Source organism: Dromiciops gliroides, chromosome 3 (genome assembly GCF_019393635.1).
Source record: "Dromiciops gliroides isolate mDroGli1 chromosome 3, mDroGli1.pri, whole genome shotgun sequence".
NCBI lineage: Eukaryota > Metazoa > Chordata > Mammalia > Microbiotheria > Microbiotheriidae > Dromiciops > Dromiciops gliroides.
Window position 1 is genome coordinate 520,716,483 of NC_057863.1, and position 12,726 is coordinate 520,729,208.

Below are 12,726 nucleotides of genomic sequence, written 5' to 3' on the forward strand. Positions count from 1 at the left end.
TCCTTTATATCCTTACATGAGAGCAATGAATCCATGAGTCTTTTTCACCAATTTTAATGGCAGTAGGAGTTGTATATATTAAATATAGTCCTTAACTGTGAAATTACAGTGTTTGGATTTTTCTCAAAACTAGGGATGATTGATTTCCATGCGCTCAAGTCACTTGGTTTAAAGGGGCTATATTTTCTGACTTGAATTGGTGCTCCTTTTTGGGTATGTTCTATAGTTTCCTGCAGGGGGAGCAGTTTCTGCTGATCTGATTCTAAATTTGGATCATCTCTAGTGTCTATGTCTGAGATGATTCCTACAGTAACCTTCTAGCTGGTCTGCTAAAGCCCTAAAAAGGCAATTTCCATCTCCTGATACTTTACGAAGACTGAGTCCCAAAGCATTAGCATTTAACTGATCAGTGGGATTATCAAATGGGAACTGCCTATTTCCTCTGAATTCTCTTTGCTCTTTAACAGTTGCTATCCTTAGGGTTTTTAGCTCTTTAGCGTCTACCTCAGGTAGACCTTAGAGGCCTTCTGGTTAAACTCCATTTTAAAGATGAGTGCCTGAGGTCAAATGAATTGACAAAACAAGTATCTGAGATAGAATTTGAGACAAAGTCTACATAATTCTCAAGTTCAGCATTCTGTGCCAACCTGTCTTTCATGATGCAAGGATGCCCTAGGGTGAGGACAGATTTGGGCACCTTAGGAGGTCAAGGGTCATGCATCACAAATCTACCTCATAGATGACCAAGAATCTGGGAAAATATAACCTAGGGAAGTTAGATCAGGTGTTCATAAATTCAAAGGGACAGTTGTATGACATCAAAAAGAAGTCACCAGATCTACTCCTTTTCCTCCAATAGGTTTATAGAATAATTCTCACTGCACCCTACAGTTAGAATTTTATCAATAATTAGTACTCTTGGGACTAGATTCCAGAGAATCCTAGAGGGATGTAAGGCATAAGGAAGATGATGGAAGGAAAGGGATATTACAAATTAGTATTGTAAGAATATTTTAAATGACTTGCTGGCCTAATCTGGGGGGACTAATCTGACTGGAGGACTAATCTGGGACTGTTGACTATTTGGCTATCTGACTGCTATTAACTTAATATGGGCCGTTTAAAAATTTCTCCACACTGCTCCCAAATCGATAAGCAAAAGATTAAGAAGCCTCTTAACTAAATTATCAAAGCAGAGTTTATTTATGAGTTACTATTTAAAATTAAGAATACAGGGAAATAAAATGTACAACCTTACTGAGTTCGGCTCATCTCTTTCCACCTGCTGGGCCTGGAGCTTTGTTAATACAATAAAGGCCATAGCCGCCTCTTGCCTTAGGGTGTGTTCTACTTTCACTGCTCAGTTACTTTCTTCTAACTTTCCTCTTAATCTTCTAGCCTCCTTCTAGCGTCTCTAGTCTCTGTTCCCTCCTTGTAGCCCCTTTCTGTCCCTTCCTCTCCAACCTCTTAACCTCCGGCCTCTCCCTTGCTCCTAGTCCTGTAGCCTTCCCCTGCATCCTTCTCAGTTCCCTTAATCTTGTCAGCCTCCTCTCTGTTCTTCTAATCTTGTCAGTCCCCTCTCTGTTCTTCTAATCTTCTCAGTATCAAACTACTTTAACAGGAAACCAGCCAGGATTTTTGAGTCAGAGGAACTGGTAAGGCCCAAGTCTCCCCATGACTGTTCTAAAATATTTAAGAAGGTCACACTAGAGTAGTGGTTGGGAAATCTAAAAAGAAATAATCATAGTTTATCAATATTCCAGCCCAGAATCACAAATTCTGCCCACAAGCAGAAGACCAAGCAGGAACTGTGAAATAGGTGGACCAACAGCACTGATACTTTAACCTGAACAGGAGCTTAGATTTAACCTCCAAACTCTGACCAGAAATAAGCCAGCAGTTCTGTTGTTCAGAACCTGCAGAACTTTCTAGCTTGTTGATTGAATGGGGATGCCAATTGTCTACTGGAACTCCATCCAGGGTTAAGTCTGCAACTATATTGCCTAGTCCCAAACTCATGTCTGGAACTTTGAAAGACCAAGAGGTAATGTTCAAACTAGATTGTATCTTAGTCCAAACTGTATAGTGCCTCCTGAACGTTTGTAGCTCTCTTGCTTGAGTTACTCCTGTGATCTTTAAAGAACACAATACTCAATATCAATACCTAATGTATTGATGGCAAAGCTCCTAAATGGCAAAGTTCCTAAACAAAGGAAAAGCTAAACAAGATAGTTTTTTTTAAACAAGATACTATTTTTTCATAGTAAATGATGATCATAGGTTATAATTATAAATAAGATGTCCCATTCATTCTTAGACAAATATAACAAAAAGAAAGATACTAAATACCTGAATGTTGTTATAGAAAAGTTACATATGATTGATCTTCAGCTATTCAATGGGAATGTGAAGAACACATATTGATCAGAGGTGCATATAACCTTAAAAATTTGACCATGCATCACAACATAAAACATCTCACAAATGCAGAAAAGCAGAAATATTAAACATTTCCTTTACTGATCACAATGCAATAAAAGGTTTAATTTATAAAGGGCCATTGGAGTTTTAAGTTTAAGTTTCATCTTAATTTAAAATTAATTGGAGACTAAATCATAATGGTATGGTTAAATTACATATGTATGTATGTATGTATAATTTCAAAATTACAGCAATGAGGCAGTATAGCAAAAAAATTTGTGAGATGTGACCAAAGCAGTGTTTAGGGAAACAATCATATCTCTAAACAATTGACACACACATACACAAATGGATGAATTGGGCATTCAATTTAAAACACTAGAAATAACAAAATGGAACAAAAAACCCCACTAAAACAGAAATTCTTGACTTCAAGGAAGAAATTAAATCAATTAAAAAAATTTAACTCCCCAAATCATATTTATTATATCAATCCAGAGACTGTTAAAACTAATAAAATAGGTAAACCATTACATAATTTAATTAAAAAAAAAGAAGACCAAGTTACCAGTATCAAAAAAGAAAAAAGAAAATTCACAACAAGTGGGAAATAAAGGAAATTATTAAATACTATTTTGCCCAACTATATCCCCATAAAACCAACAACTTAAATGGAAAGATAGTTCCACATCTGGATTAATAGAAGAAGCAACAGACAACTTAAATAAACCAATCCTAGAAAAAGAAATTAAGCCATAAATGAACTCCCAAAGGAAAAGCTCTCACAAGGAAAAGAACAGGCAAATTTCAAGGGAAAAAAATAAAATTATCAAAAGTCACACACAAAAGTCCTCCAAATCACTATTTTTTAGAGAAATGCAAATTAAAACAACTTTGAAGTTGTACCTCACACTCATATCAGATTGGTGAAACTGACAAAAAATGAAAATGACAATTGTTGGATAAGCTGTGGAGGAAATGACACCAATGTACTGTGAATTAGTTCAGACATTCTGGAAAATAATTTGGAACAATGCACCTCCCACTTTCACTCCCTACCCCCCCCAAACACACACACACACACACACACACACACGTGAGCACACACACACACACACACACACACACGCACGCACACACACACACACACACACACACACACACCCCACACACAGAAAACTAGTTGGAGAAGTTTTGGCATAGGAATGTAACAAATATTTCACCATAAGAAATGAAAAAACAGGATTGTATGAAATGATGCAGATGGAAATGAGCAAAATCAGGATAATAATTTATGCTATAACAACAGCATTGTAAATAGCATACCCCTTTGGATGATTTAAAAAAAAAAACTATCAATTCAGTAGCTAACCATGATTCCAGAAGCTTGATCATGAAGAATGCAACATGCCTGAAGAGAGTAGTCCCACAATGACTACAAGTAAAGCTTCAGATAAAGAATGACTTGGTCACAAGGTCACAAGAATAATTAGAAGAAAAGAAGCAAAGCATGAAAATCTTGAGGGAAAAATTGGAAGAATAAAAATCCAAGAAAAAATGAAATTGATGGAGCTCTATAAAAAATGTTTTTTTTAATCCAGATTAACAGAAGAAGTAGAAAATTTAAATAATCCAACCCCAGGAAAAGAAAAGGAATGTGCCATTAAGGAACTCTTCAACAACAACAACAACAACAACAAAAACAAAAACAAACAAAACAAAACAAAAAACAAGCCCAGATACATTTGCTAGCAAATTCTATGAAATGTGCAAAAACTAACTCCAATGTTACATAAAATCTTTGCAGAGTTACACAAAGCAGAAATGCTATAAAATCCTATGAAACAGCTGTGATCTTGATATTCAAACTGGAGAGACAGAAAGCAGAAAAAAATAAAAGACTATTTGTTAGAGATAGCTATAAAAATATTGAATATTAAATTAGTGATAGGGCTCTAGCAACACGTTAAAAAGGTTATAGACTATGACCACATTGGATTTATACTAGGGATTTATGTTTAGTTCAATATTAGGAAAAGCATAAACAATATATTAACAAAAACAAAATTCCAGTATTTTTCAATAAAAAGAAGAAAAAATAGAAAAATCCATCCATTTACAATCAATGTTAAACTTAAAACCCCAACAGTTAGGAATAATGAAACTTTCTTTAATAGAATAGTCAATATCTAGTATTATCTGTAAATGAGAACTCCTAGAGGTCTTTTTGTTAACATCAGTGGGAACATTAATTGTCATCACTATTGTTTCAGTTATTTCTGAAAATACTATTTGCATAAGATAAAAAATGCGTATGCAAAGAGAAAAAAATCATTTTTCAGGTAATATAATTATTCACCCAAATAAACCTTGAAATTCAATTTAAAAATTAATTGAAACAATTGATAACTTTAGTAAAGTAGTAGTATGTAAAAAACTGAAAAGAATCATAAGCCTTTTTTATATATTATCAATAAAGCCAAATTGGAAAGAAATAGAAAAATTCTATTAAAATTTAGTTAAATAGGTGATCTGAAAACATTAAAATAGGCAAGCAGTGATTACAAAGAGCAAGCATGTTTGTTTTGAGAACAGGATATTCATTTCCTATTCTCATTAATATTTTTACAAGATTACTAGTATTATAGGAATCATGTGGATATAGTTTTCTTAGGTTTTAGTAAAGCTTTTGAGCAAGTATCTCCTCATCTTTTTGAGAAGACAGAGAAATATGAATTAGTTTATAATCCAATCAGGTGAATTAAGAACTGTCAGTGCGAGAGGATATCTATGGTGAAGTGACTCCAGGAACCTGTCCTTGGTTTTGTAATCTTTAATTTTTATTATAGATTTGGATAAAGTCATAGATGGCATATTTATCGAATTTACATATGCCATCAAGCTGGTAATGATAAATAACAGTGTATGACAAAACCAGTATCCAAAAGGATCTTAAAAGACTAGAACTTCAGGGAATCAAATAAGATTAAATTCAATATTGTTGATATGTCTTATATTTGGGTACAAAACCAGTTTCATAATACAAAATGGGACCATACTTAGCAATCATTCTGAAAATACTTTAATGAACTGCAAGCTCAATTTGAATCAGCTGTGCTATTTGGTAGCCAAAAAAGCTAATGTGATCTTGCACTTTTTTTTTTAGAGAGGTGTAATTTCTAGGACTAGGGAGATGAGAGAGTGCTACTGAAATCTCTCATCTGAGAATCTCATTTGTAATAATTTATTCATCTTTTAACATCAGTTTCAGAAGGACATTAATAAGCCAGACAGTATCCAGGAGAGTGAAATTTAATTGCAGGCTATAGAGGATCACTTCAATCAACAGGGTAGTTTTAATCTGGAAAAGATTAAGATTCAGAGAACAGGATAGCTTTCTTTAAGCATTTAAATGGCTATTTGGAGGAGGGATTAGATTTGTTCGACTAGATATGAGAGAAAAGAACCAGAAGCAATGGGTAGAAATTGTAAGTAGCCATATTAAGCTTGATGTCAGGAAATCTTCCTAGTAATTAGAGCTGTCAAAAAGTAGAATGGTAGGCCTATTTTGAGATGGTGAATTCCTCTCCTATCTTTGTTTCTGACTTCAGATTTTACCATCATGTCTCTGTCTTCTTATCCTGAAAGATCCTTATCTTCTGTTGCCTTAGCATTCTGAGATACTCTTCTGCCTTTGCAGCACCCCCTTTCTCATTGTTGAGTTTCTTCATTTTGAAGAAGGGCTCAGGCCAGAGAGCCTTCATTCCTGCTCTGGTTCTGCTTCTGACTCTCCACACTTCACCACCATGCCCCTATGTGTGTAACATTTCCCTTACTACTCCTCCCCAACACTTTTCAGCTTCGTTTTGTGTGTTGTCTTTTCCAGTTAGAATGGAAGTGTATTGGAGGTAAGGATTGAATTTTTTGCTCAATGTTACACATAGTAAACATTGAATAAATGCTATTTGACTTGAAGTGGGTTCTCCTCCTGGGAAACCTTCAAACAGAGGCTTGCAGATCACTTGTTGGGTATTTTATAGTGGGGATTTTTATGTGTCTGTATGGTTTGTACTAGGTGGTCTCTGATGAGCTCTCAAATTTTGCTATTTTGGAGAAATATTGATTGCTTATGGTAGCACTTTGCTATTAAAATGGCAATAGTACCTAAAGTAATTTGTTGATTTCCATACCAAAGAAATGGCCAAATGCTTATTTTATAAAACTAGAAAAAATTGTAACAAAATACATATGGAGGAAAAGGTCCAGAATGTTGAGGAGTAATGAAACAACAACAAATAATGTCGGAATTGTGTCAGAATTACAAATGCTTAAACTGTACTACAAAGCAGTGCTCATCAAAACTGTTATTGGTTGAAAAATAGAAAATCTGATCAATGGAACAGATTTTGTAGTTATATCTTAAATACAAGTAAACATCATAGCATAGTGCTTTATAAACCTATTCTTAAGAATTCCTGATTTGACTAAACCTGTTGGGAAAACTGTACAACAGTTTGGCAGAAATTAGATTGAACCCAACATTACATACTACAAACCACAATAAGCTCAGAATAGAAACCTGACATAAATATAAAAGGTAATATCATAAACAAATTAGAGAGGGGAAAGAGACTACCCTCTATAGGGAAGTAACATTTCAGCTACCTTGCCAGTCTCCTGGCAAGAGAGAAGAAGAGTCAAGAATTCTTTTTGCCTCCAGCCATGTACCTTCTTTCTGCTGTGTACAGCATTTTCCCTGAGGGAAAATGCCATGGGGCAGAGATAGATGTCTTCTATTTGTCCCAAAAGATTTATCCTGTGCATGGAGTCTACCACTTTCGGCTACTGCTTTTTTGTCAGCTTCCTCAGGCAAGAAGAGGGGTCAAAAGTTCCTCTGACCATGCATCTTGTACCTTCTGTCTCCTGCTAGGTATAGCATGTTCCCTGAAGAAACACGCTAAGGAGCCAAAATGGGCATCTTCTATGTGACTAAAGGGATTTCCCCCTACCCCAAAACAACTATTTCCCTATGTGCTATCATAAAACAACTTCCACCTCCTGTTGCAAGCTTGCTCTTCTAAATGGAATGTGGAAAACCTGCAGTGCAAATAGATGCAAACTTACCCTTTGACTTCAGACTTTTCTTCTCTTGCTGTATCTGTCCTTTGAGGGAAGAGGAAATTTGGTGGGGTTCGAACTCTTACCTCCTGTGAAGGTTGAATATACTTTTCTTGCTGTGCCCTTTTTCTGCCTAGTCTCTACTTTTTGGAGGTACAAGTAGTGAAGCAAGATCTCCCATTTGGCCAAATCCCTCCTATCTCATGCTGTATTTACCTCCAGCCTGATCTCTAACTTCCATCGTGAAGATGGAGATGTAAACTAATTCCAACATTCTGTAGAGAAATTTGGAACTTTGGCCAAAGGGCTATAAAACCATGCATACTCTTTGGTCTAGTAATACCACTACCGGGTGAGTATCCAAAAAGAAATTAAAAAAAAAAACAGTTAAAGGACCTATATGTATAAAAAAAAAAAAAACATTTATCACAGCCCTTTTCTGGTGCAAAGAATTCAAAACTGAGGAGATTTTCATCATTCAGGGAATGGTTGAACAAATCATACGATAAGGTTATGATGGAACACTACTGTTCTATAAGAAATGATGTGCTCAGAAAAACCTGGAAAGACTTACATGAGCTAATGCAAAGTAATATGTATTGTATACAAAGAAGCAGCAATAGTGTAAGATGATCAGCTGTGAATGACTTAAGTATTCTCAGCTGTACAATGATCCAAGAAAACTCTGAAGGACTTATGATGAAAAATGTGAACCATCTCCAGAGAAAAATTGATGGTGCCTGAATACAGATTGAAGCATAATTTATTTTGTTTATTTCTCTTGAGGTTTTCTTTCTCTGTTTTCTTTCACAACCTGACTAATAGGGAAATGTTTGGCACGACTACACATGTATAACTTATATTGAATTGCTTGTATTCTTAAGCGGGGTGGGGAAGGAGGAAGAGAATTTGGAGCACAAAGTTTTAAAAATGAATATTGAAATTGTTTTTAACTGTAATTGGGGAAAATAAAATTCTAAATAAATAAAAAAGTATGCAAGGAAGAGCTTTTATGATGGAGGGGGAAATGGGAGGATGGTGGACAATGCTTGAACCTTACTCTCATCAGAATTGACTCAAAGAGGGAATAATATACACATTTGATTGAGTATAGAAATATCTCTTATCCTACAAGGAAGTAGTAAGGGAAGGGGATAAGAGAAAGGGAGAGAGGCTGATAGAAGGAAAGGCAGATTAAGGGAGGCAGTGGTCAGACACAAAACATTTTTGAGAAGGGACATGGTAAAAAGAGTGATAAATGGGAACAATAGAATGGAGGGAAATACACAATAATTATAACTGAATGTGAATGGGGGTAAATATGTCCATAAAGCAGAAGCATATAGAATCAGTTAGAAACCAGAATCTAACAAAATGGTTACAAGACACATATTTGAAGTAGTGAGACACACATAGAATAAAAATAAAGGATTAGAGCAGAATCTATTATGCTTCAGCTGAGGTAAAAAAAAAAGTAGCAGAAACAATCATGATCTTAGATAAAGCAAAAGCAAAAGTAAACCTAATTAAAAGAGGTAATCAGGGAAACTACATTTTGCTAAAAGGTACCATAGACAATGGAGTAATATAAAAACTAAACATATGTGCACTAAATGACATAGCATCTAAATTATTAAAGGAAAAGTTAAATAGGTTACAGGAGGAAATAGATAGTAAAACTATAGTAGTGGGGGACCTAAACTTTCTCTTCTCAGAACTAGATAAATCTAATAAAATAAGAAAAAAGTTAAGGAGATGAATATAATCTTTAAACAAGTTAGATATGATAAAACTCTGGAGAAATTGAAAGTGAATTAAAGGAGCATACCTTTTTCTTACCTGTATATGGTATCTTAACAAAAAACAACAACCATTTATTAGGGCATAAAAACCTTACAACGAAATGCAGAAAAGCAGAAATATTAAATGCATCCTTTCTAGACCATAATGTAAAAAATTGTGTTCAATGAAGGTCTGTGGAAATACAGATTAAAATTAACTGGAAACTAAATAATTTCATTTTAAAGAATGATTGGTGAGGGAGAGCTAGGTGGCACAGTGCATAAAGCACTGGCCCTGGATTCAGGAGGACCTGAGTTCAAATCTGGCCTCAGACACTTGACACTTACTAGCTGTGTGACCCTGGACAAGTCACTTAACCCTTATTGCTCCCCCCCCCAAAAAAAAGGATGATTGGGGAATTATGGGAAGGTGGTAGAATAAGGCAGAAAATTACTTAGCCCTCTCAAATCTTCCCCCCAAATAACTTTTTTTTTCTTCCCCCCCAATAACTTAACAATTTTAGAGTGGCAGAAATAATAAAAAGTTGGAGTAAAGTATTTCACCCAGCCTAAGATAACTTGGGAGGATGTTAGGAAAAATGTAATCTACCTGCAAGGTGGTCTGACTGGGAATAAAATGCAGAAAGAGTCAACAAATAGCAAATCCTGGGGGCATCTATGTTGGTGGAAGCCTCAGCTTTGGGAACTTTTGCCTCACAAATAGTATGGGAGTCTAGTGGCTAATCAGGGGAAAATGCCAGTGACCCTTGGTTTGCACTAGATGTGCAGCCCAGGCTTGTTGATACATTTCCAGGTAAAAAGGAGCACACGCCAGTGGGTGCAGCCATATGGAGGCTTTCCTGTTTGTTTTCACTCCCAGGAGAGTGGTGTCCCTTATTTTGATTCCAGGGCAGAAGGATAAAGTGACACTTGAAGTAGCAGGAGGGATGGTAGGGAACAAGAGCATTTGTCATGGAAGAAGGACTGGTCAAGGTTCATGGGTAAAAAGGAGTACCTGAGATCACTCATAGACCAAGACATGAGCCAAAGGAGCATTGACCGCACTTGGTCTTGGATTATATCACATTGGAAAAACCAAAAATCTAAAATCCCATGTAGAGCTTTGAAAGTAACAGCCTGAAAACCCTGAAGTCTGAGGCATTAGCCCTACATGCAAGGAGCACAGCCCAATGCTAATATAAAGTTAACAAACAAGAAATAGCTCCTTAAAAGTGAATAAACAACAAAGACCTTGACCATAGACAGGTGCTATGGTGATAGAGAAGATCAGGGTTCAAACTGAGGAGAAGACAATGAAGTTAAAACATCTACTTGTAAAGGTTCAGCAAAAAAATGTAAATGGCCACAAGTCCCAAAAGAATTATTAGAAAAGCTTAAAAAGGACTTTAAAAGTCAAATAAGAGCTAAGGCATCCACAGTTGGGCTGCTGTTACTGTGAATAATGTTCAGGAAGAAACTTTAGAGATCACTTTGGTCAGCTGCTTTACTTTATAGATAAGGAAACTGAATCCCAAAGGTAAAATAACTTGTCCAAGTTGAGAGGTAGAGAAAAAAAATTAAGAAAATAAATGATACTCCACAAAATTATGAAAAGTCAACCAAAAAGAGATATAATAACTTAATAGAAAAGGTGATTCAAAAATAGAATTGGGCAAGGGGAAGCTAATGGCTTATAAAACATCAAGAAATAATAAAACATCAAAAGAATGAAAAAAATAGGAGAGCATAAAATATCTCATTAAAAAATAACTGATTCAGGAGGACCTGAGTTCAAATCTGACCTCAGACACTTAACATTTACTAGCTGTGTGACCCTGGGCAAGTCACTTAACCCCAATTGCCTCACCCAAAAAAAAAATAATAACTTACCTGGAAAACAGATTGAGGAGAGATAATATAAGAATTGTTGGGCAACCTAAAAGGACTTGATACAACATTTCAAGAAATTATTAAGGAAAATTGCCTGAAATTTTAGAACTAGAGTTAAATTGAAATAAAAACATCCACCAATCTCCATCTGAAAGAGATCCTAAAATTATAAAACATCTAAGTTTCAAAGCTTCTTAGTAAAGAAGAAAATATTACAAAGAATTAGAAACAATTCAAATATTGTGGAGCTAGTGTCAGGATAATACAAAATACAGCTTTTATATTAAAAGATGGAAGGGCATGAACCATGATATTTTGAAGAGCAATGGAGCTGGGTTTGCAACCAAGAATACCCTACTCAGCGAAACTGGGTATAATCTTCCTAGGGAAAAATGAATATTTCATAAATTAAATAAATGACTTTCAGGATTTCTTGAGGAAAACATCAGAACTGAACAGAAAATTTGACTTACAAATACAAGTATCAGGAGAAACACAAAAAAGAAACATGAAAGACTAATCATAAGGAACTTAATAAGGTTATGGGAATGTAACCCATATGGAAAAATGATGTTTAAAACTGAAGGATATTATCATTACTATGGTAGTTAAAATAATATACATGGATAGAGGACTTGGGGTTGAGTTGAATATGATGGGATAATACTAAAACTAAATTGGATAAGGGGGAGTCAAATGGAGGAAATTATTTTATACAAAGGAGGCATGAATGGAGGAACTGTTACAGTGGAGAGGATGATGGGGTAGAGGGCAAGTAACCCAGGAACCTTATTCTAATCAAACGTGGGTTAAAGAGGGAATACCATATATATATGATTGGGTATAAAAATCTTAACAGGAAGGCAAAAGGATAGAATAAGGGAAGAACTCTTGTAAGGGTGTTTGGACTAGGGAGGCAGTGGTCAGAAATAAATATGATATCTAAGCAGGTATGAAGGAAAGGGAGAAGGAAGGGGAACAAGAAGAAGAAGAAGGAGAAGGAGGAGGAGGAGGGAGGAGGAAGGGGGAGGAGGAGGAAGAGTAGGATGAAAGGAAATACACAACTAATAAATATAACTTTAAATGTGAATAGAATGAATTAACTCCCAAATGGAAATGGATAGCACCATGGACAAAACCCCCCAGTACACAATAATATGTTGTTTACAAGAAATATATTTATAAATGAGAGAAATATATAGAGTAAAAAGAAATGACTGGAGTACAATTTATTATGCAATTATGATCACAAAGAGAAATCTAAAATAGATTTAATAAAAAGGGATACGCAGAGAAACTACATTATTTTTAAAAGTATCATAGATAATAAAGTAAAATCAATACTAAAATACATGGACCAAATGCTATAGCATCCAAATTTATAATGGAAATAGTAAATAAATACTGGTGCAAATAGATAGCAAAACCAAAATAGTGAGGGATTTCAACTTTCCCTTCTCAGAATTAGTTAAATCTAACAAAATAAAAAAAGAAACCAAAGCAATTAATAGAAGCA